This window comes from Anas platyrhynchos, chromosome 2, assembly GCF_047663525.1.
Source record: "Anas platyrhynchos isolate ZD024472 breed Pekin duck chromosome 2, IASCAAS_PekinDuck_T2T, whole genome shotgun sequence".
Classification (NCBI taxonomy): domain Eukaryota; kingdom Metazoa; phylum Chordata; class Aves; order Anseriformes; family Anatidae; genus Anas; species Anas platyrhynchos.
The window spans coordinates 147491144-147516363 of record NC_092588.1 but is presented as its reverse complement, the minus strand read 5'-3'; the positions used below and the strand labels follow the sequence as shown (position 1 = coordinate 147516363).

Sequence of the window (25220 nt, the reverse complement as noted above, 5' to 3'; positions counted from 1 at the left end):
TTCTTTCTTTCTTTCTTTCTTTCTTTCTTTCTTTCTTTCTTTCTTTCTTTCTTTCTTTCTTTCTTTCTTTCTTTCTTTCTTTCTTTCTTTCTTTCTTTCTTTCTTTCTTTCTTTCTTTCTTTCTTTCTTTCTTTCTTTCTTTCTTTCTTTCTTTCTTTCTTTCTTTCTTTCTTTCTTTCTTTCTTTCTTTCTTTCTTTCTTTCTTTCTTTCTTTTTTCTTTCTTACTTTCTCTCTCTCTCTCTCTCTCTCTCTTTCTCTCTTTAATTCTTTTTTTTTTTTCTTTTTTCTGTGAAGAGAAAATGGGAAAGATCTCACAGCCCATTAAACAAGCAGTTCAAGTCTTAAAGTGCTGCACTTAAGCACTCAGTCTAGAAGAGCAGTGGGTTTAATTTGCACTGGTATGCTACTGGTATACAACACTAAAGGTCTGGCAAAGTTTTTATTTAGAATACTTTATAAAATCTCGGATAGGCAGCTTACCACATGTAGGTGAGATAGGTTTTTGTTCATTCATTTGTTTGATGGTGTTTGTTTGTTTGTTTTGGGGGAGGGGTGGTTTTGTGTGTGTGTGTTTTTTGTTGTTGTTTGTTTGTGTTTTGAAGTTGCTTGTAAAATAACTTCAGGAAGCAGTGAAAAAACAGTGCTAAACATTGCTCTTTTTTTTTTTTTCTTTTCTGAAGCAAAGCTGGCTTCATTAACCTATAGTCAATGTAGGAATTAGCTTATTGCAAACTCTGCATCTCATATGCAAGCTGTTTGATCTGTAAACCCCTTTGACTATAACCACCAAATAACCTCAGTTCACTGCTTCAGTCTTACCTCCTGGCTAGATCTCAGCAACTGTACAGAGTGGACCACTAAACTCAATGCAACAAAATTGATTTACTATAGCTAAGAATTCATTTCAGATTTTCCAGTTATATATATTCAATTAGTTCAGATGGATTTTAAAATTTGCTGATAGTATTTTCTGACCTAAAGAATAATGGCATTTAATTTATATAGCTATATATCTGCTGGTTTTGGTTCAAGCTATCCAAAAGATTTTAAAAGATGTTTCCTTGGTATTTCTATTCTCAGTTAATACTTTATGATGGCTCTAATTCTTAGACTATCTGTGATAGACAAACCAACTGGAGACATGACCAGAATCATTTTAGACAAGCATTTAACAGTGGTAATATGTCAAAAGCTTTCAGCAAAAGCACTTTTTATTCCAGGGATGAAAGGCATTGGCAAAACAGTCAAAAAATAATAAACCTTTTTATATATTAGTTTTACAACCAGCATTCATACATGTAAAGACTCAAAGTGAGTTAAGATTTGAAAGCCTAAATGGTAATGACCTCACTATGCTGGGCAATTTGTACAGAATTCAAAGGGAGAGAAATCAGCTGTCATCTGGTTGTCTTCTGCTCAATTGTAGGTAGCATGATTACATCTTAACTATTAAACACAGAATTAGGGACTTAGGGCACTGAACGTATAAGTCCCCATAGTTTGAGTTCAAGAGTTAAGGTCAAGAGGCAAGTGGCAATGTCCAAGCTCTGTAGTTTGGACACAGGAAAACATGTACCACACTTCAGCTACTGCAGACAGCTGGGGAGGGATTCACCTTCATATATCAAACAGCCTAGGTGAGCTGGTATGTTACCTAGGTTTCACTGACAGCTGTGACTCCTCTGATTACAATTGCTTAGACACCTAGTTCAAAGGTTGACACATATGTTTGGGTACCTTTACCTGAATCTGAATCCTGCTTTTGAATTCCAACAACTAACGTCAAGACTGGGATGTTTTATGACAGGACTAAAACAATCAGAGTTACTGCACTGCAGATGAAAAGAAATTAGTAAACCAAAGCTATGGGAAAAGAAAACAAACAATCCCAACATTCTGCTGATTTATAAAAATAAAATGAAAAATGGAACAGACAGATCTCCATCCTCCCCAAAGCTATGTTTTGGTAATCCATAGGCCACACAGTTCAGTCACTGTAGAAAAAGGTACGATTATGCATTCAGCAAAAAACAGTAGGAGCAGTCCAGATGGTAGAGAAAACACAGTTTTAGTCATGCCTCAAAGAAATTACAAACCTTGCAATAATCATACAGCAACTAGAAAGTGAAAAACACACTATCTGGAAAACTGGAAAGACAAAGGTCACAGTGATAAACTCACATGATTAGTCAGCACTGGCAGGTTCTTGCTACCTCTGAATGCAGAAAGTCAGGGTATTGCAGTGGTATACCATAGTGAAGACAATCAGTTACAGTATTCTGATAATCATTTTAGATTCCTAATACTGCCTTTACCTCTATTTACTGACTACATAACTACATATAAGTTGCACAGTCTAGTGACCTGTACTCTTTCCCAACAGGAGACAGCAGCTTTTGCAAAGGCATGGAGGCTAAGCATAAATACCATTTAAAAGGCAACTGACTTCAGACTGTACGTATGAAATTTGGCATGAAAACACTGGTTCTGACCATGTGCTGATAACTCCACAGGTGAAGGCCCTGAGTATCATTCAAGACTGGCCCAAGAACATCACACAGAAGAGCAGTGGTTCAAGGCTTTGTGTAGGACAGCTACTAGTTCCAATGGTGTGATCCTCACCTGGCATAAAGAAGTACTGAAGTAAATAGTGCTGTGTTGATTTATAACAGTCATAGATTTTTTTTGTCAGTGAAACATTTTCTTAAGAGGTAACATAATCATAATGTAAATATGGAAGTCTGCTTTTAAATATTTTTTAAATATTATGTATAGTTTTATAGATGAAAAACAATAATGACAATAAATGTAAATTATAAGATATTTTGCAGGTTTTTGTTGTTGTTGTTGTTGTTGTTTTGTTTTGTTTTCCTTTTTGCATAGCATGGCATGCTGCTGAGATGCTATCTGTATCCAGGATAATTTTAACTTGGCTATGTGACAATTTCAGTACACAATATGCTCTTGCTTTGCACAAATGACTATATAATGTTTCATTAAGGACTGTAAATACCCATCAACCTAATCACAGAAATGCTGTTTCAGTGATTTTAGGGCCATTTAATCTGGGCTATGATGACAGGGATGAATAGCTTTATTTTATTAACAGTTGCCATTGCAATTACACAGAGAAAAATATTTTTGTGCAAAAATTAAGCAGCCTTTCCTGTTGTCCAAAAGCATTTGAGCAATATGAGTATCTTTATAAAAAGGCCTTGCAACTGTCATAGGAGTGTTTCCCTTGAGAGAGGTTTCTATATCAGCTTTCTAACTCCTCAAATAAATAAATAAATAAATAAATAAATAAATCAGCTCCAACCATGACACCATGACATGCTGTTTTTCACCTCTTGTTTGCCTTTTATGTGATTACCTTCCCAAGCCTATTCTCTATAATGGGATTAGTTCATTCCAGCGTTACTAGCCAAAGACCACCCAAACTTGGCTAGTTCTTAATTATCTCTGAAGAATGGACGAATTGAGGCTGCAGATAGGTTAATTATTTTGATATCTGAGATTTTTTATATACTCTGTTGCCATTTTAATCAACTCTGTCACTCATGTGAAACCACAGCTCATCATGAAAATACTTGTGGGAAACACATTGAAATAACAACAAAAAATGTAATTTAGCTTTTTTATTATTATAGTTCAGAAAATAAGAGTAGGAGTAACTTTAAAGCACAGAATCAGATTTAGAACAACATGTACATGAACAACACAAACATGAGTAGAGGAGGATACAATCTTAAAGGACAGGCATCTTTGGTCATGCTGTCTGCATACATGGATATGACTGTCTTTTAAGGACTGTTACTTATTTGTTTGTTTGCTTTGTTTTCAAAGAAAAATATATTTAGGATGCAATTTCAATACTCTGCCATTTCTAAAAAAGTATAGTTCTACCTGTGTTCTGGACCTATCCTGGTTAAGTCAGATTTGAGTCAGCCTTTATTGTCTTCTGATCACCACAGAAATTTATTAATTGCTTTTGGTTCTGTGGGAAATATGAAGAGTAGATAGGTTCTTGTAGCAAAAATAGAAAACCAGAGAAAGTTAAAATAGAAGAATAGAAGTCAAATCATGTATCAGGAAATATTGGCACATATTCATGGTAATGACCACCTTTATTATTATTATTATTATTATTATTATTATTATTATTATTATTATTATTAATAATAATAATAATAATAATAATAATAATAATAATAATAATAATAATAATAATAATAATAATAATAATAATAATAATAATAGAATTCTATTTGTTCTGATTATGATAGTACCACACAGGGATATATCTCCTCATTGGTATGGGTTTCTTATACCTGCCTCTACAGTATTACCTTGGATGAACCTATATAATTCAATAAAACAAGTTCTGGAGGATATTCACATTTTGCAGGCTTGGAGGCAAAAAACTGGGGGTTACAGTGAATGCTGGGTTGAATGTGAGCCAAGAGTTGCATCTTAACATAAGACAAACTCTGTAGTGGGCTACACTGGGAAAACCATGACAAGAAGATCAGGAGTTTTTATCTCCTTATAACAAGTGTTAATGATGTCATACCTGAAATACTGCATTCAGCTTTCTGCCCCAAATTCAAGAGAAATTGTGAAGAAATAGAGAGTAAGTGAGACAGTTGGGATCAGAAGCACATAATGTAAGAGATATTGAATGCCTTGAGGGTCTCATTTGGTCTGCAAAGGGGTGATCTAACAGCTGCCTGTTGGAAGAAGAGTGACCAGAATAATTGAACCAAACAGAATGATATGTAGAAGTGGACAAATTAAATATATATATATAAGTTTTGAGAGTTTAAATTTGTAAAATAGGAGAGAGGAATAATTATTGGGTACAGTAGCACTGGAACAGTCTGTTCAGCAAAGTGAGAATTTTCTGTCTCTGGATATTCCTATGACTTGCCAAGACAAATCATGACTGACCACTCTAATGTTGGCAATAATCCTACTTAAACATCAAGCTAAATTAGGTAATATACAGAAGTTGTGGTCAATGGCTCTATGTCCAGTTGGAGGCTAGTGACAAGTGGTACCCCTCAGGGGTCTCTTTAGGGACTGGCACTGTTTAATATCTATATCAGTGACATGGGCAATGGTATCAAGTGCACTGTGGATGTCCCGTTCTTGGAGATGTTCGAGGCCAGGCTGGACAAGGCCCTGGGCAACCTGATCTAGTGGGTAGCATCCCTGATCACAGCAAGGAGGTTGGGATTAGATGATATTTAAAGTCCCTTTCAACCTAAGCCATTCTGTGATTCTATGGCTTTATAAGTTCCTTGTAGCATACATTTCTATGATTACATGCCTGAAGTCTTTCATTTTTAATATGTGCACATATTTAGTAGGACAACCTCAAGTCTTGTTTGAAAACATCATTTAGCATCTGAAGTAGATCTTCTGTTTAAACAGAACTGTGGCACTGAACCTGATAACAAAGTAAATGGGTTTAAATAATTTAAATAATAATCATATTTATTAAAAAGCAGTGCTGGAAAAACCTTTTGCAACTATACAACTATCCATTGCCTATCCACTAATTATAACACTTATGACATTTTTTTCCTTGTGTTAACTCATTAAAATCTCCTTTAATATTGAGTTCTACTTGAAAAGGAAAAGGGCTTGCTGCTTTATGTGCTCTCTCTGGAAGAGGGAATAAGCTACCTAATGATGGGTTTAGGTTCCATGACATAGCAACATGCAGAACGAATTCCTTCAGCATCATTTTAAAAAATATATCTTTGATCTGATATTCACTGAATTCATGAGTTGTTTTGTTTTGTTTTGATTTGTTTTGTTTTTATGTTGATTTCAATAGCTTATGGATGTCTTGAATATGCACAGCTGTAGTTGCCCTGAAATTTAGTAGTACCAGATATATGTTCCTTTAGAAATTCAAAGCACTTTTAAAATAATTTCTCAGTAAAACTATAATAATTTTTATACTATACATATAGGAAGATTTCAGTGTCCACAAGGAGTATTAACAGTGAATAGTATGATAGCTAAGAATCTGGGAACAAGAAGGTTTTTGAAAATATAATGTGATATAAGAATACAATATTAGGATTTTAAAGAAGACAAGTTTAAAGATGTGTGACCACAAGTAGTACTACTGATGACTTTGGCTACATTTTTAATAAAGATAAATCTCTATATGGCAGTGTAATCAAAGCAAAGGGATACAGGATATTGATCTTGCTTTGGAAGAGCTAATGGAGACAAGTAATGCCAAGACTAAAAATGTCCCAAGAAGTAGTGGGAGAACTGTGTATCATATTAACAAGAAAACCCATCCACAATCACACATCTTGGGAACATCAGGGAAATGTTCATACACATTGAATGAAATCTCTTGGGAGGGTAATAAATCCTACACAACAAATTATATACTAAGAGGTTCTTAGGGGAATTGAAATAAATCCTCACAACTGCTTAGTGGGTAATCTCCAGATCAGATTCCCATTCTTCTTTAGAGAAAAATAATATATTGCTTCTTATAGTCTCTGCCAGCCAAATACTATATATCAAACATACGAATGCAGTTGAAATATTGATCCTGATCCAAAGTGAAACTAAAGGAAAGTTTAATACATTCTCCTGTTAAAAAGGGAGAGACAGAGAGAGAGGAGGAGGAAAAGAAGGAAAGAGAGAGAGAGAGTAATATAGAAAAAAAAAAAGTCTGAAAATACTGAAAATATAACTTTGGATCAAAGGAAATCTAGATAAAAAATAAATTTATAACAAGTTACGCTCTTTACCACTTATATCCCTGCAAGGTGAAGAACAAAAGCACAAAACCTAACAGCATGATTATTCTACGTGAAACAGAAGTAACAAGAATTAAAGGATAGAGAAAAGATCATTGCAGGGATGAAAAATTGAATATTGTATGCAAAAGTATTTAATAAAGTATTCCTTGAAAGCAAGCTGGGACTATTCTTTTAACTGGCTGCAATATAAGCTGGCAAACATAGTAACTGAAAAGAAAGACAGTGTTAACTAGGCAGGCTCAGAAACAGAAAAGGTATATGTGAGAATGGCTTTTGGCTGCATAAAGCTTGCTAGCTCAGTCAGAGGGAAAGGTTTCACTGTCAGAGGGACTGCAGCTGCCATCCAACCAAAACTGCATCCTCTAAAGCAAATCTTCTGCTGTGGTGTACACATCACACAGAGACCAAGTGAAACTTTCTAGACAAGACTTGACTAATTCGAGTAGTTTGGCTTAGAGATTTGGGTCAGGTTCTCTCCAGCATTGTTCCCTGGCTAAGGATAACTGAAGCAAACATGGTGATAAATTATGAAATAAAATAGTCTTAGACTTACTGAAAAACAAGGCCAAAAATACCAAGGGGGATAAAAAAGAAAAAGAAAAAAAAAAAAAAAAAGAAAGAAAAAAAAAAGTGTCTTGCCAGAAAATTAAATAGTAAAATACTACAGGATGAAAGTACAAGTTTTAAAGACTAACTGCTTTAAAAAGCAAAGAACTACCTCTCCTTTTCCAGCAAAACTACTGTCAGCATGCCTGCCTCTGTGGGGCTCACTGGAAGTAAAGCAAGTTGTAGTAACAGAAGCTTGTGCTTGGGAAAGGAGACCAGCATTTCACTTTTTCACATTTTTGCTGTACAAAGCTTTTCATTTTAGGGGAAGCTGCTGATCTGTTCTCAAGTAAAAAATTATCATGGAAATAAAAGACTTGCCTGCAGCAGAAAAGAATTAAGAAATGAATTTGAAAGGGAATAAATAAGATTTTGTGTGAATGAGGGAACCCTCTGTGATCTTCTATCACTTTGCTTACTAACAAGAAGAAAAGTTTCTAGATGCTGAAGGGTAAAACGAAAATAGGATAATCCCCTAATTGAACTATCGGATAAAAGAAGAAGAAGAAAGAAAGAAGACAAGGGTGTGAATCACAGTCCTGCAGGAAATTCAGAACAAAAATACTGCTCAAATGATGCACATTTTATGCCCCCTGGACAGGAACTGAGTGGAGCCACACAATTTCTTAACTTCTGTGCATGAACAGGACTTTGGGCTTTGGATTTTATCTGGCCAGCAGAATCAGAGCGGGGGGTGGGGGGATGGGGGTGGGCAAACAGAAATTATTCCTGGAATCTGGGAGAAATTTGTGCTCTGAAAGCTTATTATTACCCAACACAAATTAGTATGCTTTTCAGGAAGGTGATTTAAGTTGGTACATGAAGGTAAAGAAAATTTTGTGGAATGATCAGATGTTTAAAAGAATGCACAGATTTATCAAGCCAAGAAGACCTGTGGACTCAGCTGTCACCTGTTACTTTGGCTCCACTGGTCCTAAAAGTCCTGATAAAGAGAGAATCATGAAAACACAGTTGTCTTGCCAGTAAAGTCCAGTAAAACATGATTTACTTCTATTTCTAATGTTTGCAGCTACTGTTTTCAATAGACAGGAAAAGGGTGACAGGTTAATCTATTTAAGTTGCTTTCTCTGCCTTACACTGGTCTTTGATAGACCACATATAAAAATAATTCAGAAATAGTTTCAATTTGGATAATTTGCTTGAGTCTCTGGCTAGATCTGTGTGCTGTAAAGCATTCATTTCCTCCTATCTAGCTTTTTCAAAAGTTTATTCACATCAACCTTCTAAACAGCCTTATGGACAATTACTGCAGAGTTTTTAAACTCTTTAAATTCTTTTTTTTAAATTTTTAAATTTTAAATTTTTAAAATTTTAAATTTTAATTTTTTTAAAAAAAGAATTTAAAGTACTCTGTGGGCCTTAACTCTGCAGACTTACATATTTATATATTTTAGAAAATTTAATTTCTCCTAATTTTTCTCCCTCTCCTTAGATGATCATAATATACAAATTTGAATAATAGCACTTTTTTTTTTCCCTCTTCATCCAGCTAAATTCTAAAATTTAGAATCCCCAAGTTATTGTTGATACATAGCTATAAACCACATCTGTATCTATTATGGTGTTTCATATTACTCTTAAAAATGTTTTAGAACAGGCATCTTGAATGAAGGAATTTGGGGGTAGGGTATTTTACAGGGCTTTGTTTGGTTGGTTTTGAGTACAAGGTGGTCAGTGCCTCTTATTTCTATTATTTACATTCACTAATGAACCACGTCCATACTCAATGTCTCACATAGCCATTTTCTCTAATCAAAAAGAGTGATAAATCACAGATGATCACATTAACCCTTCCAAAGAAGTTCCTGTTACAACAGAGGTTATTTCTTAGAATAGTACCAATAGGGAAGTGAAAAATGTATACCTTTTAAAATATGGGGCTGCATTGGGGCTCACAATGAAGCTACAAAAGCAAATCTTGGAGATGCAAGGTTTATCTTCAAAATTTGATGGTAGTAGCCAAACAATGCTAAAATAATAATAATAACAACAATAATAATATTGCCTCAGCAATCCATAGGTTGCTTCTGTGGTTTATTTACCTGCAAGAAAAGCTGAAAATAACTCTCTCAAGATTTCTTGTCGTCAAAAATAACACTAGTGAGACTAAATACATGACTGTGCAACAACAATCTGTTGTGGTCTGCCCTCTAATGGCTACAAGCCTGAAATGAACAGCAAGCGGCAAAATTACAACTGCAAGCTACTAAATTGTGGAACTAAAATTGTGGAAGTACCCTTGGGGCTTTCCAGTTCAAGAACCCAACTGCAGCATATTTGTGAAATAACTGGACTCCAAAGAGAGTAAAAATGCTGATGACCAAAAAAAGGCCAGATGACATGCAACCTAAATCAGTGGGATACTGACCCCAGCAGTTTAGCGCACCATGTCTTTCTTAAGAACTGTAAAGCACTTGCATAAGCTCAGTTCCATAATATCATTGTTCCCTGGGAAAAGTCTTCTGCCTTTTTGCAAGCTGCATGTTCTTTTATCCAGTTGTAGATTTAAATAGTCCAGTAGAGTGAGTGAAACCCTTTCAAGGTCTCTAAGTGTGTCTGACTGCAGTCTGAAGGACTTTTTGTCAGATAAGGCTTCTTAGTTGTGAAAGGAACTGGAACAGCCTCAGGGTGCCCCTAATCTGGAATTTTTGTATAAAAAGTTGTTGCACCATCACCTTTTGCCCTCCCCAGCACATCCCCTGAAGAAAGAAATGTTTAACCACAGAAAGAATATAGCCTAGTACATGGTCATTTTTGATATATCTCATGAACCTAGAGGGAATGCTAGGAGAAAAGCTTATGCTATCCTGATCAGGGAAAATCCTATAAGAAATACCTAGTTCCATCAACTAAATGCTTTAAATAATGATTCTTTTTTAGTTAAAGAAATAAAAGATAGCAGATGATCATCAAGATGATCATCAAGGTGATCATCAAGTGGTCTTATTAGAAAAAATAGTGAATGTCTGTAGGAGCTCAAAAAATTAGCACCCAAGCACACAAAGGTATAAACAAGATTTTCTATGTGACCAGAAAAGGTAAGGAGAACTGTTAGCAGCCTAAAATACCAAAGGCCAGACTTCTCTGCTCACTGTCACGGCAAAAAAGGTGTGAACAAAAGGTTTGGTAGTTTCCATTCCAAACTGAGAAAATTCAGAGGATATGAGCTACATCACAGAGAAAGCACAGGGTAAATAAATGTTGCATGAAAATCTAAAGGAAAAGAAAGTTTTCCCTATTTGTACTTTGCCGAAAGCAGATGCATTTTCAGGAGCTTTAATTGTAATGAAAATAGTCTGAGTGGGATGTTAATTTTTATTACTATTCCATACTATTTTTGTAATGATATTAATAGCAAATTGATCTATATGTTAGCAAAATTCAGAGAGATGCAGGAAGTTAAATACAATAAAAGTGCACAACTTTTGATATATCACATAATACATATATACATAAGTAGCATTTACACTGAAATTAGCTTTAATAAAAATGCATTGACAGTGACAACTACCGTGATTGTGTAATCAAAAGGAAACCCTATCCGAAAAATGCAATTGAGGCTGTTACATTCTAGAAAACTCAATCTTGGTGGTGGTCATGAAATTTTACACTGGTTTCCTATGCCTGTCTCAGCTTGCATCAGAGAAGAGGGGCTATGTCTTTGCGGAAGAAAATTAAATGAGTCATTTCGCACCATACATGTTGGCACAGGCTACCACAGAAAAATGAATTTAGAAGAAGTCAGCTTAAGGCAACTCATGAATTTTCCATCTTGCCTTTTTTGTAGCAAGTACTGTGGCAAATTACAAGCACTGGAGATTTCTAAGATAAGGAAAACTTTAAGATAAGTAGAGGGAAGAGAGTGACAGGAGTAAAATGATACACTGGAAAAATGAACAAATTCACGCTATACTTTTACACTGGTCTGTCTAGGCTGAAACTGTGTATTTTAGCTATGAAAATTATGTGCTTTTTAAATCTCAATGTATATTTGTTTCTCTGAAAATGGCAAATGCACAGTGAAAACTTACCTCCATGTGAATATTTGTAAGACATTGGCTGCTACTTCCGAATCCAGAAAATTTACACTCAGTCAACTATTTAGATGAAAAGAAATCTTGGTGTTCACGTAGGAAGTAGGTAGTTACATAACAGAATAAGACCATCACAGCTACAGGCAGCTGTTCTGTTTTGTATTGGGGGGTAGGAGGGAACACATTTTACAAGAGTTGGTCCTTTAGGCAAAAAAAAAATATAAAAATGATGGTGCTAACAACACTGAAATATCTATGGCATTAGACAAGCCTAAACTGGATTGTACATCCCTGGTAAACATCTTTATCTCAGCTCATAATCTATAAAAGAGATAAAATATGTATTTGGCAAGCACGTTATATGGATAAATGAATATTGACTATGATACTAACATGATAGCAGTCACCACAGAAATATTAAAGCCAAAATGGACTACTGTGATTTCAGTCTGAGCTTCTGCATGACACAGGCCATTGGACTTTTATGATTTAATTCCTGGTTTCAGTTCAGTAATTCCGTTTGAATTAAATACTCTAGAAAAATGTTCAGATTTGTTTTTAAAAGTCCTCAGTGAGGCTCTCCCACAATCCATGATGAGTTGCTGTCAGCAGTAGTTAATTAACCTTTTGGCAGAACTTTGCAGTTTATCTCTTTCTCTAGTTCAAAGTACTTACAGACTGCATTTGTTATTCTTAAAATTCTCTCATTTACTAAACAGAGTGGATACCTTTAGCGCCTTACTATAAAGCATGTTTTCTCTTCCTCTGACCATTCTCAAGATCTTCTGTCCAGTAGCAGTCACATCAGAAGGGAAAAGGAGAAAAAAAAAAAAAAAAAAAAGACAGTTCTTTGCTTCCCTGGGTTCCTAATCAAACCTCTGAGGAGCACATATACCACTCTACTTTACACTAGCGATTTATGGTAAACTGTCTAACTTTCACAACACCCACATTCTTTTTTTAAAGGAACAGCTTTTCAGGAAGAAATCCTACATTAGGGTGATATTAAAAAAATTTATTTTTTTAATGCAACATTATGTTTACTTATACTGAAATGCATATAACGTATATGAAATGCTATCTAACAAACAAATATCAATGACATCTTCACTATTATTTGTTACTTAACCTAATTTTGTGTAAGATCCAGCTGTTATGGAAGAGGACTATGTATTCTACATGTCACAGGTTAAAAAAAATAAATATATATGCTTAATAAAAGGAGTAGGGTTGAGAAACTATTAATCTGCAAATTGAAACAAACAAACAAACAAACAAACAAACAAACAAACAGAAACCACCAGTATAACTCCCTACTGAGTGTTCTTGGTTAGCAATTGATCCATATAGTACACAAATAGCCTACGTTGATTTAATATTGCTCTGGTTTCTTTGTGCCTGAATATTTTTCAACATTCAAAGCCTTGCAGAAGCCTGACAGTATCCTGTCAGCCACATGTAAATCTTTCCAATAACTTACTTGAAATCCATTTGATGAAATCTGCTCTCCATAGATATATGTTGATTGGCACTGATTACACTGAAGTACTGCAAAGATGTCTACAGAGGGCTATTAGAAAATTCTCTATTCGAGATATGCTGGTTTTCTATTAGAGATAACATCATCTAGTGGTGTTGGTATTTCCCTCTTGATGTATGTAAGTGCTGTCAATATCTGCATTTGCAAATGTAAAAATATGATTTCTTTGCATGATCCTACATATACTTTTCAAATTCCCTTTCTTCATACCAGCACAGATACATCATAGCGCTGAAATGTGACAATGAATAAGATATAAACACAGCCAAAACAAAGTCATTATAACATAAACTAAGCACCTCAGGAACTCAAATGTGTAATGCAAGTCCTGACAAGGTTAGACAAACTTTTTGTAAAACTGCTGTCACTTCACATTCCAATCATAAACTTAAATTTTGATCCAGATTTTCAGATGCTGAAATATGGTGCAGATCCACTGAAGTCATCCAAAGTAAGACAGAAAAACTGCTAACTCACAGAGAATACAGATCATCTTCCAGTTGTAATGCACACATTACAGTGGTTCTAATCAGATATGAATATATGAGTTACAAAGCTAAACCTTCTTCATACAGAACAGAAAACAGAAAATATTGTCCTCAAGTTCTCCAGTATATGATACAAAAAATAATATATATTTTATATTTTATAATATACATTTTAAAGAGACAAATTATTGCTTTAAATGAAGTAGACAGATCTTAAATAGTTTGGAAGAAAAAATAGGAGTGAAAAATTAAAGTTAGATGTAGATAGCCATCAGTCAAATTTTTAGTCATATTAAGAGTAACAATACATTTCAAATAAGGGAATTTGTTCTTCAAACATTTAAAGCTGTGGACTCATCTCTTTCAAAGAGAGCTCGTACTCTTCAGCACAGGCAGGGTGCTGTAACCACTGAACTGCAAAGACATGTCCTTCTTGCTTGTTTGTTTCCCTTTGGCCCTTGCTGACTGATCTTAATAAGAGAGTCCGAGTGTATTGCTCTCTTTACTCCTTTTCCTTCCTTCTCCATGACTACTCTATTACACCGGGTGAGGGCATTCTTTTATAAATCAGAAAACAGAGGTCTGATCCGTGTCAGGCTGAAGAGGAAACTGAGGTGAGGTCTAAAATATCCTGGGCAAGTACAAAATCTATTAAGCCAAAGGTTAGCAACAAAAACTTCTCCAGCAACAGTGTTTTAATAACAGGATGAGTCCCACTTGGTAGTGGGTAGGCTGTCGAACCTGGACTAGGAGTTGGAAGAAATGCCAAACACACAGACTTGAATCAAATATACAGACTTGAATCAAGTATCTCTGCTTTAAAGACAGGATGAAACTTGGTATGCCATGCATTTTCTATCGATAGTTTTAAGAAGCCCCTGCTCAGCATCTAGGCTTTTCAGCTTGTTTTTTGTTACATTTACCCACTTACACTGACTCTGAATGAATGGATGAGTGGTAACTCAAATGTTCTGAGTCAACTTACTGCGCTAAATTTTGGGGTGTTGTGACTCCTACACTCAGAATACTAGAACTCAAATTATGATTATTTCCTTTGGGTTGAAATAACTTCTGCATCTGGCATTTTGGTATTTAAAACACTTCAAGTGATATTAATTAAGTAAAAACATGTTTTAAAATAGATTCTTTAAAAAAATAATAATCTATGAATAAATTTGCTTTGTAACTTCTTGTCTTTTAAAATATTTTTTTTTCCATCATGGAGTTGTTAGAGCAGCAAAATGAGGAAGATTTTCCTATTGCTTGGGATCCGGTTCACTGGTCCAGCAGATAGTAGGCACGATGAAATCAACTTCTGCTACATACTGTTGCTTAGAGTGTTTATCAATATAGGATAAAGGAAATAATTTCTAAAGAGCCTCATATGCTCTCAAACTATTTATTTTACAGTCAATGTCAAAATAATTAGTTTCTTTAACATCATGCATGGTAAGGAAAAAGTGATTAGAGTCAAGAGAAAGTCCTTTGGAAAAATATCAAGGAGCATTTCTTCCAGTATAATGCATTGCCTAATATGTCAGCTACTCAAATTTCATTAAAGCTGATTCTATCCTCTGCAAAGGTTTATACAGAACTATGGCATGGCCAATGGTTACAAGAAAAGCAGCTGACAAAACTATTTAACTACAATACTCTGTGCAGCTACTGGAACTGCCATTAAATGTTCACAATATTTCTTTGTCAACATCACTGCTCTTTTTTGCTTGTGACTTTTTCTTTTTACTTTTACTTTTTTTTTTTTTCTTTATGATCTTATTGAACTAGAAAACAGATTTTCTCATGTATTTAAAATGGACAACATGGATTTTCTAACTTTAGATATTTTATAGTAGAGGGAGGTTTTTAGAGGGCTGATTTATTTATTTATTTATTTTTACAAAATCAAGTCACCAGAAAGTCACCATGGGTAAACAGTATGTAGAAACAACAAACAAACCTGGCAGTCAGCTAAGCACCATACACAGTGCCCCCCTCCCCCTCCCCCTAATATGGGAGATGTGGGAGAGAATCAAAAAAGAATGTAAAAATTCATGGGCTGAGTTAAAGACAGTTATGAAAGTGTAAGCACTGCTCTGCAACAACTAAAAACATCAGTATGCTATCAGCATTGTTCTCAACCTAAATCCAAAACACAGCACTATACCAAGAAGAAAATTAATGCTATTTCAGCCAAAACCAGGACAAAGTCTTTCTTTCAGGTAAAATCAATGGCAAAATTTCAATAGGGTTAACTTCAGGCTGCTATTATCTATAGCTAATAATTTATTTGTTATAAATTAAATTTTAATTTATTTTAAATTTTAAATTTTAATTTATTTATTATTAATATTAATAATATTTCATTTTACATTTATATATTGTAACAATTACATTTGGGGGGGGGGAATAATAAAAAGAAACTCTTTTTCCTCTATTAATGAGAAGCAAATGTGAGCCTTTCACCCAACTGTATCCCAACTGAATGCATCTTTATAAGCCTATGTAACATAGATCTTTTGGATGGGAGAGATTTTCTGTGGGAAAATTGGGGAGGAAAAGAAACAACAATGTGCAAAAGGTGAACTTTCTAAGAGATGGAGAGTATTCAATAGTCCTTCCTATTGAGAAGAGAGAGGTGTGAGGAAGTCTTTCCTAAAAACAGATGTAAAGGGCAAGAATGGAGCTGACTGGAAACTTGTGGGCTTTTCTGTTAGTTAGTAAGTCTTCCTCTCAAAATTTGCCAGATATTTCGAAGACAGATATCAATATTGCACAGTCTCATTACTCATGATGAACTGTTGCTACTCTTCCCTCAAAGAGTAGAAAGGATAAAGTTTGGGACATTTTTTGTAGTAAAATGAGAAAGAAATTAAATGGACAATTACAAAACAATCTAGACTAAGTGTTTTATTATTTAATTTCTATATTTTCCTTTTTTGTATGTTTTCAAGGTTATTCACTCTATTTCATTAAGAAAAATTTCTAAATAATTATGGAGTACTTGAGAGTTTGGGGACTTCTGCAGAAGAATGAATGCTTAATTCTCCTGAAAGTTGAGCTCCCTGGTCATTTGTTCAAAAGCACTAGCTAAATTGTAAAGGGCTTGTCTGACAACCATATTAATATCTAGACATCAGATTGGTATTGATCTTAACATATGCACAGATCAACATATGCAAAAAATATATATTTTTAAGTTCTTTGTGATTTTTACATTAAATATGGAATTTTACAGGAAAGCACAAAGATTTTTTAATGAAAGTACATTTTTTTATATTCTGTTTGTGTTGTTTTTTTTTTATGTTATTGAGGTGGTGTTTCATTCAAGGCTACTTTCTTTCACAGTGCAAAGCACAATTTGTACTCTTGCTTTTAGAGCTTAAGTCTGGAACAGACAGAAGACTTTCTTGGAGCACAGCTAACCTTTCCTGGTAATTCCCCTCTCTAGAGAAAAAGAAAAGAAAAAAAATATTCCATTACTTATTCAAACATTTGTGTTCACAATTTGAGACATTTTAATAACATAATGTGTGGCAATATTGAAACCAGAGATCCAGCTCAAATATAATCAACTAATTAGCATATAACAGGGACATATTACAATATAAAATCTATAGAAGCTTGAGGAAAGCAAAAAACAGAACATTATCTATTTCATTCCCATGAAGAACATGATGAAATAATTTAACTTTGCAGAAATTGAAGAATGTGAGAAGTACTTTAGAAAAACTCAGATCCTTTTTTTTTTTTCCCAAACACATGTTTTATGACTATCTTCAGTTCTTTGATTTGTGTTGATTGTGATTTTTGTGATTTATGTTGTTTTGTTTTGGGAGGGATGATCTTTTCAGCAGTCTTGGTCAAAGTCAGACTTCTAAGTACAGAACTGTTGGTCTCATTGTTGGTCATTGCTTTTACCTAGGTTTGCACCTGGCCAGTCAGCATTTTTTCGCTATGTTTCATTAGTAATAACTACATAAACTCCTTGAACTCCACATACTGCTGCCACAGCATACCTGTGTAAGAACCCATGAATGAACTACTGAAGAAGAAGTTAAAATCCTGGTGGTTTGGTTGTTTTGACAGTGTCATGTGGAAGAAGATTTTGTAATTCAGTTGTGCTCTCTCTTACTTGGGAATATTCCCAAGGTCTACTATAAGGCTGCTCCTCCCATTTTCATAAGTTGAACTGAATATATCAGACAACTAGTCTTAAAAGAGAGTCACATTGGATATCACTGCTCACTACCAGAATCAGGAATACTATTTTTTGACTGTCAGTCACAGTGACAAATCATATCTCCCCAGTCTCTCTTCTCTACTGCTCTCTATTCTTATATCACCTCTTTTTCCACATAATTCATAAATCTTTACTTTCTGGTAAGTCTTTCATGTGACATTTTATCAAGTACCATTTTATGAGTCTGATAATATATACAATATCTTTCACTTCTTTCCATCAAGTATTTCTGTGACAGTAGATTTTTTTTCTTTCAAAAATAAGCTAAACAGGTTGATAAAACAACTGGAAAGGGGGAAGAAGAAGGAGATGAAGAGAAGGGACACACTGAAGCATATTTCTTGCACTGTCAAAGTATATTACTTGCACTGAGTTACTATGAGTTTCAGATGAACTCATAAAAGAACTCCTTCAGACACATCCTGCTCATTTCATGGCCATGGTGGTTTAACCTTGGCTAGCCAGATGCCCACCACACTGCTCTCTCACTTAAGACAACAGGAAAAAACATGATGAAACAGTTTATGGATTCAGATGAGGACAAAGCTATTGTTTGACAATTACCAACACAAGTGAAATGGACTGCTTGGTGAAGATTAATTTATTTTATTGGCAATTAATAAAAGTTAAGATAGAGAGAATTTAAAAAAATAAATAAATAATAATCTAAAAAAAAAAAAACAAAAAACAAAAAACACCTAAAATCACATTCCCCTCCCCTCTCCCCATTTCTTCCCAGGCTCAACTTCAATTTCAATCCTTCCACTTTCTCCTGGACTGAGAAAAAGAAGGGTGATGGAAAAATGGGAGTTGCAGTCAGTTCATAAGACTTCTTTGCTTCCCCCCTCCACCCTCTCCTTACGCTTTTCTAGAGCTCCAGCATGAGGTAGCTCCCACAGGATGTAGTTCTTCATGAACTGATCCAGCATGCTCCAACAGGGGCCTCCCCACAGGCTGCAGGGGAACTTGTGCTGCGTGCCTGGAGCACCTCCTGCCTTCCTGCTGCACTCCGGGGCCTGCAGGGCTGCTTCTCAATCCTCTCCCAGCTGCTGTAGCACTGCATTTTTTTCCCTTCCTTCAGTCTGCTTTCCCAGAGGCCCAACCAGCATCATTCATGGCTCAGCTCTGGCCAGCAGCAGGTCCCTTGGGAACCAGCTGGAACCGTCTCTGATCTGACATGGGACAGCTGCTGGGCTCTGCTCACAGCAGCCAGCCAAGAACCCACCCCCACCAGTACCAAAACCTTGCCACATACTGAATTTTCATCCAAAAGCTAAAGCTAAACACTGAATAAAACGTGGGTTCATATACAGGGATTAAAGGCTGTGGTTGTAGCTACAACACTGGGAGGAAAAAGAAGAGTTGTATCACTCTGAAGCTTCTTCCTTGTCATTCATCCTGCAGAGCATCTGCTGTACTGATCAGTGCCATCAGAAGCACTATTGCCACCATGGCATGCCAGTATATATGCAGTCATCTAAATTCAGTCTTCCTTCAAGGGGATTAGAACTCAAGCTTCTGTTTAGCTTTCTACTTTTTTCAACCAGCATTATTATTCTTATTTTTTTATTTTCATTGTCATTTTGAGATACGAGTTGGTCTGTACTTCTGTACTACTCAGAACTGTTCAGTGCCTTGCAGAGAACACCAAGATGACTGCCCTCTCTTGGAAGATATAAAATTCCAGAAAATTCAATATTGAAAATAATTTTATTTATTTATTTGAAAATATTTAACTAAGGAATGTATGAAGAGAGAAAAAATCAAGCAAGAAAAACAAACAACAAAGTCTATATTGAGGACTTGCAAGGGAAAAAAAAAAAGATAAATAAAACACATAAAATAATTAAAAAAAGAAATAGAGGTAACTTGAGAAGAAGAGGCTTTCTTGCCAATACTGAGCCAACGTAAGATATTTTTACTGGTTTACCTGACACCTTTCATCTGTGGAGTGCTAAGGTAGCAATAACAATGTTTTAGGATCATTCCATTTGATTGTAATGGGGTTGTTTGAAAGAGGAAAGCAATTAAAGACAGACATGCTCACTTATATTAATACAACTGTTCTCCTTGTCAAATAATCTTAGTTAAGTCAGCTAAATGATTTCACAGCTGTGTATTGGCACTTTGATAAAAACAGAGAAAGTCTGCTTCCTAAAATTAATGTGTCTAGCAATCAATATCTTTGGCTGAAGCCAGGCAAATTGCCAGCAGTTTCCCTGCATAAATTTCCCTGACTTCTCCCAAGAAGGTTTCTGAATGGCAATGTGTGGTTTTCAGGTGGTAATCTCCAGAGGCTGCTAATCACCTTTTATCACGGGCACACATGGGCCTCCTCAGGCTGCCTGCAAGAACCATTTGCATAACTTGCAGAAACAGCACAGACCAACTGCAGTTATAAAGGCAGGCTGACATTCTGGGCAGTCAGAAGCAGTTTTCTGGCGCTCACTAAAGCTGTACTAAAAGGAGGGGAGGAAGAGCTAATAGATGGGTAAGAAATGCAAGTTACCAACACCTGGAATTGAGGACTGCAGGTTGACACTGAGGCATACTGCATTTCGTTCTCCCGCACCGCTGCATACACAGTGAAACAGAGACAAGGCACTTCACCACCTTCCTCGGAGAAAAACGTTGCACTGGGGAGCAACAGCTCACACCTGCAGCACCCACTCACTGAGGATCTTGGCGACCAAACCTGCCTGACAATTAAGTCTTTCTATGCACCTGACCCAGGGCACAGGTGTAGATCGGTCTTTTGAGACAAAGACCTGCCTTGGAATTATCAAGAAAAATAGACTTTGATTATAATGGTCAGGGACTTCCTGTGCAGCTCTGGAGAAAAATTATAAATGATATAATTTGCAGAATAAAATAAGTTTAGCTTTTTTTTTTTTTTTTTAGCCTATTATGCCACAGTTTAAAATAATAATAATAAAGTTTGATAAAACATTGTTAGGTAAGGGGTTAATAATTGATATGTCTTTATATGACAGGTACTCAAGTATCACATGACTACCTTTAGAATAGCTTCAAGTATTACTTTAATCAGATTGCTGAACTGTTGGTTTCAAATAATGGAACTTTTCTATATAATCCAATAACAACACCAATGTGAATGCACAGGAATTGATCCATAATACTGAATTTGACTAATATTCCCCATTCTGTTAGTGGAGTACAGTACAAGTACCAAGTCAGATCAAGCAGATAAAGAAAGGAAGAGAATAAAAGTAACATGAAACATAAAGGAAGAAAGGAGTGGTGCTTTTTTTCCTTTTTTTTTTTTTTTATATATACAGCACACATTTTAAAGAGACTCTTTTCTCCTTCCCCTTTGCTGAGAAAAAGTCCAATATTAAATGCAATTAGACAGACCAGCAGTATACAAAATACTAATTTCATATATAAGAAAAGAGAAATTTTTAAACATGCAAAAAAAACTACTGCACAAGTGCAAATTTCTCTTTCCTAAATTTCAGTTACTTCTGGAAAGATCAGTTACCTTTCTATATTACTATACCAGCAATGCCAGGTGATTTCAATGGAATAACTATTGCAACTATGGCACTATCAAGAGCAAGTCAGTGCTGAACAAATGGGTCCTAACTAGTTTGCAACCAAAATCAGGGAAATGCCATAGTCATATCAACTGCAAACTCATGTCTGGCAGAGTATGGCCTTGGATAAGACAGAAGCCCCTAGGTATTCCAAAGACAGGAGAAAAGACAAAAACACCCTTTGGTGAGGGTAGTCTAGCAGGAGCACCAGCAGAAAAATGAACTTCCCTGAAAAAAACACCCCATCCCAACTTTGAATATTAGATTTTGAGAAAACTTTTTCTTCTTGTTAGAGAAGAAAAAAAAAAAAAAAAAAAAAAAAGGAACAGGTGGCAGAAGAGAATAAACAATTTGAAAAATATGCAAAAATAGTCAAGTGGATGTGCTTCCAGGCTTGTATACGTAACCAGATAAGAATGATTTTACACCCAGATTACAAAGACCCTGACAATAGGGCTTAACAATGACAATGCATGCATAACCCTAACCATGGCAGTTTGACTGGCATTTCAGTATTACTGTATGCAACTGAGAGCCTTCCAATCAGCCAGAACAGTGGGATCCACCGAGAAATCATGATCAAGCAGCTATTAGGCCAAGCGGTATTGTCAGAATTCCTCAATTTATGCAGCTTCTTTCAGATAACCGAGTCCTGAAGCTTCCAAATATCAAAAGGGTTCAATATCGAATAGAACATGTATTTAAGGAAAATTGGCCCCCAAATTACCATGCTATTGTCATTTGTTCTTTTCCAGTTCACTTAGAGGGTAAAGTGGGGACTATTTTTAAAATTCAATACCAAAAAAAAAATAAATTACAACTGAAGTTTCTTTAGAAAAAAAAAAAAGTTCATTTAACCAGCTGCATCTCTCTTTTGTACGCTGCTCAGATGTTAACTTGAATTACAGCTTCCATGTTTCTCATGCTTTTTTGTTGTCTGTCATTTACATTTCGGTAAATGTAGCACAATTTTAGGTTTGAACTGATTTATACTCCTTTGGCCAAGCCTGAGGCCCTCCAAACTCTTCTGGAAAAGTACCACATTCACAATCACTCTGGCAAAGTTCTGCCTGGATTCCTTTCAAGTAACACAAAAGCTGTGCAGCATGTTATTTAATGCCTTATCCTTTTCTCATTGAAGTCTGCTGCAGAACTCCAATTGACTTTGCTGGGAGGAAAAAAGAACCCCAAATGCCAAACTGATTTGGCTAGTGCTTTAAAAAGGGGATTTTGCAGTATGCGGTATAATCCATCTTTGTACAAACTCAGCACTGGGAAGACCATGCACTCTGACAGCCTGCTTTTCCAATGATCAGCTGTACAATTCTTGCTGGCCAGTGCAGGAAGAAGTCTACAGTTTAATTTCTGTGTCTGCAGTACTGCAAGTGCTTAGGACCACAGTGAGGAAAATACTCTTGGATCCCAGAAGCACAACAATGTCTAATGTGGGAGTAAATGAACATTTTTCTTCGGGGCACCCATGTAGAAGCTTGTCATGATCTGCTGCTCAAATGTTAAGGGAAAAGAACTGAGCAGTTTTTTACAGGCCAAATAAAAAAAAAAAAAAAAAAAGTCTTGCACAAACTGTTGTTTCATTTGGCACATATGAAATACATGCTCTTCATGGTGGAGAGAATCTAAATCTTACCACATAAAGTGGCTAGGTATCTCCAAGAATAGTACGTTGAAAGGACCACATTTAGGGAAGATGTAAGTTTCACATTTAGAAAGTTTCTCTGGCAATTCACTTATCATATCAGGAAATAGGCCCATTGAAAGACAAGAGTAGTTTCCTTCCTTCACAGATCTGTTTATATCTCTGTATGAAGATGGAGTGCTAGTGAAGCACTAAGAGTTGAGAAAGAGTGTAGAGAGTCTAGGGCTGGACCCTTTGTCTCCCCACGTGCAAGCCTGGCATCTTCAACGTAAGGAATCTGCAGAAAGGGCTGCATGTGAAGATGATGGAGTCAGAGGGGAAGGCATCCTCCTTCTTGAGAACCTCACAATGGCTGTAAATGCTGCTACAATAGAGCTGCAGTGCAAAATTCTCAGCTGACAGAAAACTTTAGCAAGCTCTTTGCTTGCCACTTGGCTAAAAGGAAGAAGAAAATTAGTTTAATTCTTGCAATGGAAAATTATGTTTTAAATTAAAATAAAGAAAATACAGTTTTTTTCCTCCCTGTGAGGGGACCATTTTTACACAATATTTGAACTATTTATGGCACTCAGCATCTTTGAATTTCATAACTAGAATGCTTTGGCAAAGTCACTGTATTCTGGCTTCTCATAAGGCCACAGGTACTATAATCATTTAATAATAAGAACTGTAGTAACAGATTGCTACAGATTCTCACTCTTGCTAATAAAACAGTTGTAATTTTGCTAAGAAATTGAAATAAGACATTTCCTTTCCAGACAGTTTTATCTGTTAATTCAAGGAACTCTTCCCCCCACAAATGCCCTTTGCAAAACAATACAGATATTGTAAATGATACAGTTTTACTGAGTGCTGTCAAGATCCCCGAATATTATACAAATGCCACATTAACTCATCATGGAAATTAATAATTGTATTTGTGAGGTACAGTTCTTCTAAAATGAATGATGTTTGGGGTGCTGTAAGGCACATTTATGAAACAGACTTTAAAATTAGCCAGGTTGCTTCTGCAAGAGAAGAGTATTCCCCTCCTTACACCTCAGGGAATGTTATAATTGCAGTTTACTCTCCGGAGTTCCAATTTTTCCCCCATCCTCCCCCAAAAGTATATTATTGAATGCAGGAAGACAAAAAGAGGGTTTTTGTACCTTTTCACAAAATAAAGGAGCCCAGAGAGGAACTCTGATTAAGAAACAACTCCAAGTAGAAACATTTTTTTTTTTTCCTGTTGACCATTACTATATGTATGTATACAGAATCGCAGAACCTCTAGGTTGGAAGAGACCTCAAAATCATCGAGTCCAACCTCTGACCTAACACTAACAGTCCCCACTAAACCATATCCCTAGCAGTTCAACTTTAAGCCCCCCAAAACTATCATGAAAGAGGCATCACTTGCAGTGGAAAGCTAATGTATTGCAGGTTGTGGTCATGAAAGTATTTTATCAGTTAGAAAGATCTTGTCTGGAGAGGGTATTATATCAATTGTCTTGTTTTCTTTATTAACCTCATGCAAATATGAAATCAGAGACTTCTGATCCAGAGCTACAAGGGCATAACACTTTCCCAAACGTGCAATAAAACCTACTTTCATTAATTTTATTATCTGTCTCCTAGAGATGGGATGAAAGGGTTAGAAAAATGTGGGCACCTCCAGTTAAAGAGACATTTACTTGTATGCAAGGAGCAACAGAACCTGATAACTACTTTCTTGGTGAGCTTGAGTCAGCCGTAGACTGTGCAATGCTTGATCATAAATAACTGCAAACTGTAGTAACTAGTGGCAGTGAAGAAGAGTGATAGCTATAGGTAGTGCTGACCCACAGTAAACTCTGTATCTGGGATCCACTTACCACAATTTAAAGTAATTACTCTTCAGCGAAGACATCATCTTCAGCATAATCTTCTCTTCAGTGGGATTCACTTTCCCTCCCATCCAGAGCAAACAGAAGTGGGTGGTAATGGTTTTAGGAACTGTTTTGGTCTATTAACAAGCAGAAAGGAAATATCACAAATGAGAAAGTGAATGTTTTTTTGCTGTGAAAGTGAAGGTATTTTTTTCCTGGTTAAAACTTTTAGTTGCAGATCCACATGGCTACTGACTGGTGTATACGTGTACAAAATACATCTTTAATTAATGTATTTGGAGTGTTCTAAACTCAGTCATGGAAGTTCTATCATATATTTAACTTCAAAATGAGAAAAATATTATAAAAGGAATTTTTAACTTATTTTTTTAAATGACATTACAGTTAAATTTTCTTTTATTACTGTAG

At 35.6% G+C, this 25220-nt stretch overlaps 1 long non-coding RNA gene across 1 annotated transcript in view; it reads right to left on the bottom strand.

The window, feature by feature from the left end:
* LOC140001760 (uncharacterized) overlaps positions 1-25220 on the bottom strand; it is a 56239-nt gene that overhangs the window by 669 nt on the left and 30350 nt on the right. Inside the window, exon 2 of the long non-coding RNA XR_011807289.1 lies at positions 24798-24928. This is a non-coding gene — a long non-coding RNA (uncharacterized lncRNA). The remainder of the gene's footprint in view (positions 1-24797; positions 24929-25220) is intronic.